This window comes from Coptis chinensis, chromosome 6 (genome assembly GCF_015680905.1).
Source record: "Coptis chinensis isolate HL-2020 chromosome 6, ASM1568090v1, whole genome shotgun sequence".
NCBI lineage: Eukaryota > Viridiplantae > Streptophyta > Magnoliopsida > Ranunculales > Ranunculaceae > Coptis > Coptis chinensis.
The window spans coordinates 50,344,817-50,349,807 of NC_141461.1; positions in this window are offsets into that span (position 1 = coordinate 50,344,817).

The following is a 4,991-nucleotide window of genomic DNA, read 5'->3' on the forward strand; positions in this document are numbered from 1 at the left end:
CGATCCGTAACTTAAAAATTTACTCAATCTCTAACTAAAAAGTGGAGGCTATTTCGCTCAACAAAAGCCTATCCCCCCGTCATGAATGTAAACTCCAACCCATGTACTTTCTGTTTGAGTCCAGAGCACCCTGACAATTATTGTCCTCTAGCTTATGAACAACAACCACCAGAACAGGATAATGTTTACTCTATTAATAACTATCCTATTCCTAACGCCCCTTGGAGACAACATCCCAACTTCAGTTGGAGAAATAATCAACAAGTTACACCTCCAGGGTACAATAATCAAAACGTTAGGCAAGCAAACAATTATAACCAAGCTCCACCTAGGCAAGGACAAGGACAAGGTCAAGGGAATTATAATAATTATAACAACCAAGCTTAAACTACGACAAGGTCAAGCACAAAGTCAATAATAATTATAATAATTATAATACCAATAGAGGTATCGTTAGGTTAATAATAATAACTATCACAACCCACCCATAAATAATCAACGAGAGATAGTTCCAACCGCACCACCCGTGACTACTACACCTACACAACCGGATCGTGATCGACGCTTTATATACAAGTTACCCAACAACTTTTCCAATCAATGACTAAATCAAACGAACAGATCTTACAATCAATAAACCGGGGCATACAAACGCTTAGCCCAAGAGAAAGCCCAACCAAAAGGCGGTTTCCGTGTCAAGCTATACCAAACCCTAAAACAGCAAACATGACCTTTGAGGTAAACGGTAATTCTAACGGAAACTACAATCGTAGGTGACCTAAATGCCATCACCACTCCGCGCTCGGAAGAGTGGTTGATAACAAAGTAACCACGCCTGTAGTTACCCCATCAAGATCTCTTACACGGATATTGAACTAGATACCGAAATAGAAATCGAGGAGCCTACCACGGTAGAGGTACCCGTTAAACCACAATCAAAGAAACCGAAAAGCCAAGGTTACACGACAAGTAGAGCCATATGCTTAAATATAGAGCTTTAAAACCACCGCTCCTCAAAAATTAGCAATGCTAACTAGGGATACAAACTTTGAGGAAATTAGGAACGTTTTAAGAATCTAACGATAAACCTCCCTTTTCTCGAAGCTATTAAAAAGCTTCCTAACCACGCTTAAGTTTCTTAAAGAGTTGTGCACTACTAGGCGAAGACTAACATACCCAAAGACGCCTTTTAACAGAACAGGTTCCAACTTTATCCCAAAATAATGGAATTGTTAAGTACAAGGACCCTGGTCGCCCCATCAGTAAAATGCACCTTAGAGATTCCCACACGACTCCACCGCTTTATTAGACACTGGGGGCGAAAGTGTTAACTTACTCCCCGTGATACTTATATAAACAAATAGGTCTACAGGAAATGCAACCTACAAAAATAACGTTGCAATTAGCGGACAGGTCAATTAAGTATCCTAAAGGTGTAGTAGAAAACGTGCTTGTTAAGGTTCAGGATTTCTACTATCCTGCTGATTTTGTTATCCTCGATACAGAAGTCGCTAATGACTCTGTACCGATCATCTTAGGACGCCCCTTCTTGGCAACTGCCAATGCTCTTATAAATTGTCGCGATGGAAAGATGTCCTTATCTTTTGGCCATCTTTCTGTCGAGGTAAACGTTTTTAAAATGATGAAACAATTACCAGATTCATCTATAGATGGGGAGGTTAGCATGATTGAGAGTTTAGCTCAAGATTATTTTAACAACACGCTTCCTGAAAACAATATGTACAAATTCCTTTCCTTGGGACCTTCAGATTTTGTAAATGACTCCTACTTAGAGGAAGTCAACACCATCCTAGAGTCCACACCAATTGTAGACCCGCCAGTTGCTCCATACATCGATTATGAAGACTTGCTACCCGAAAGGTGTATTCATTATGCAAAATGAGGACCCGGACGAAATATCTATTGATTTTCCACCCACCCCTGCTTTAAACCTCTTCCCGAATTAAAATATATACAACTTGATCCGGATGGTAGTCATCCCGTAATTATATCTTCTTTGTTATCTAAAGATGAAGAGACATCTTTAATAAGGGTGATTAGGGAACATCGGTCCGCGATTGGTTCCTTCCTTAGTGACATTAAGGGCATCGAACCTAATGTGCGTGACTCATCGTGATACATTTGAAGATAACGCGAAGACTTCTCGCTAACCTCGCGTCGCTTGAACCCTGCCATGAAAGAGGTGGTTAGGGAAGAAGTCTTATGACATCGGATGCGGGTATTATATACCCAATCTCCGATAGCGAATGGGTGAGTCCCATTCATGTAGTTCCTAAGAAGTCGGGAATTACCATGGTAAGTAACGGAAGGGTGACTATGTTGTCACCAAGGTCCTATGAAATGGAGAATCTGTATTGATTACGAGACGTTTAAATGCTATGACACGAAAGGATCACTTTCCTTACCATTTATAGATCGATGCTAGAACGCCTAGTCGGTCATGCTTTTATTGTTTTCGGATGGCTACTCCCGCTATTTTCAGATTATTATTGATATTGATGACCAAGAAAAGATAACCTTCACATGTCCCTTCGAACATATGCCTATAAACGAATGCCTTTTGGCCTTTGTAATGCTCCCCGTACCTTCCAAATGATTGTATGCTTCATATATTTAGTGACATGGTAGAGCTTTATGGAAGTTTTCATGGATGATTTTTCTATCTATGGAGACTCCTTCACGCATCGCTTGTCTAACCCGCCTAAGGTTTTGACACGTGTGAAGAAAAGAGCCTCGCTTTTAAATTGGGAAAAGTGTCATTTCATGGTCAAAAGGGCATAGTACTAGGTCATATTGTATCTAGTGATGGCATCAAGTAGATAAAGCCAAACTAGATAAGATAGCTTAACCCTACCTAAAACCATTGATCGGTCCGCGGAGATTAGAGCCTTTCTAGGCCATGCAGGGGTTTTATAGGCGTTTCATCAAGGATTTTTCGAAAATAGCTAGGCCTTTAACTAACCTCCTTTTGAAAGATGCCATCTTTGATTTTAATTTTAAATCGTAAAACAGGCTTTTGAAACCTTAAAAGCCGCCTCTAACCATCGCACCTATTATACAGCCTCCCGATTGGTCTAAACCATTCGAACTCATGTGTGATGCTAGTGACTATGCAGGTTGGTGCCGCTCTTTAGGACGTAAAAATAGATAATAAGTCCACTGTCATTTATTATGCTAGTAAAACATTAAACGATTTCAACGGAATTATACAACTACTGAAAAGAATTTTAGTTGTCATTTATGCTCTAGATAAGTTTCGGCCCTTATTTGGTTGGTTCTAAAACTTTAGTTTACACGACCATGCAAACCTTTAGGTACCTTCTTGCAAAGAAGGATGCTAAGCAAGAGATTAATCCGATGGATTCTTCTCCCGCAAGAGTTCACATTAGAAATAAAGGACAAAAGAGGGTCGAAAACGTAGTTGCCGACCACCACTTATCTAGACTTACAAATGACGATAGTAGTGATTCGAGTCCATACCCGACTCTTTTCCCCCCGATGAGCATCTGTATGCTATTTTTTCATCACCATGGTATGCGGACATCGTAAATTATTTAGCGGCTGATGTTATGCCTCATAATTGGTCAAGAAATGAACGTAAGAAGTTCTTGGCCGAGTCAAGTTATACTATTGGGATGAGCCCTACCTTTTTTAAGTATCAGGCGGATCAAATTATTCGCCGTTGCATTCCCGGTGGGAATATAATGAAGTCCTATCGTTCGCCATGACAAAGAGTGTGGTGGCCACTTTAGTGGAATGAAAACAGCCGCTAAAGTTCTTCAATGTGGATTTTATTGGCCTACCCTTTTTAAGGATGCCCAAGTGCATTGCAAGGCGGTATTCGTTGCCAACAACTTGGGCTTAATCAATGGCGTAATATGATGCCATTAAATCCAATCTTAATAGTAGAAATTTTGATGTTTGGGGTATTGATTTCATGGGCCCCTTCCCTATTTCCCACGGTTATATTTATATCCTAGTTGCGTGGACTACGGTCTAAATGGATAGAGGCCCTAGCTTGTCGTGAGCAATGACCATAAAACCGTTGTATTTTTATTAAAGAATATATTTTCAGTCGGTTTGGCATTCCTAAAGCCATCATTAGTGATGGTGGAACACATTTTTGCAACAGAGTTGTGGCATCCCTAGTTAAAAGTATGGAGTTACACATAAAATAGCAACTCCTTATCATCCACAAACTAGCGGACAAGTAGAAGTTTCTAATAGGAAATCAAAAAGATTTTAGAAACAACGGTAAACCCGATAGGAAAGACCGGGTCAAGCGTCTATCGGATGCCTTATGGGCATATAGAACTGCTTTCAAAACTCCTATAGGTATGTCTCCCTTTAGACTTGTATTTGGGAAACCATGTCATTTGCCGTCGAATTAGAGCACCCGTGCTACGTGGGCTATAAAAAGCCTTAACTTCAATATTGATGAGGCGGTGTCAAACGAAGTTACAATTAAATGAGCTTGAAGAAATGGCAATGCGATTCTTACGATCTCGCCAAGGATTATAAAGCCAATATGAAACGTGTTCATGATAAGCATATCTTGCAGAAAGAGTTGTGGTCGGACAAAAGGTTTTGCTTTACAACTCCCGCCTACATATTTTTCCTGGGAAACTAAAACCCGTTGGTCCGGGTCCTTTTCTCGTTATCAAGTCACCCTTGCACGGGCAATTACCTTGGTAAATCCCAATGACAACAGTACCTTTCAAGTTAATGGTCAACGGTTAAAACATTTTCACGAACTTTTGTCCCCTCGATGTGGAGGAAGTCCTTTTACAGGACCTTCATCTATGAGGACTGACCTTGTCATTTGGTGTACTTACTTTCATTTCCATATACTGATAAGTACACCATTCAGGTAACCGGGCCCTCCTTATGGAGTGTGTGGCTGTAAGTACCGGATCCTAAGTCCACAGTTCACATAATTCACGTTTTCCACTTTCGCATGTTTTCTCGAT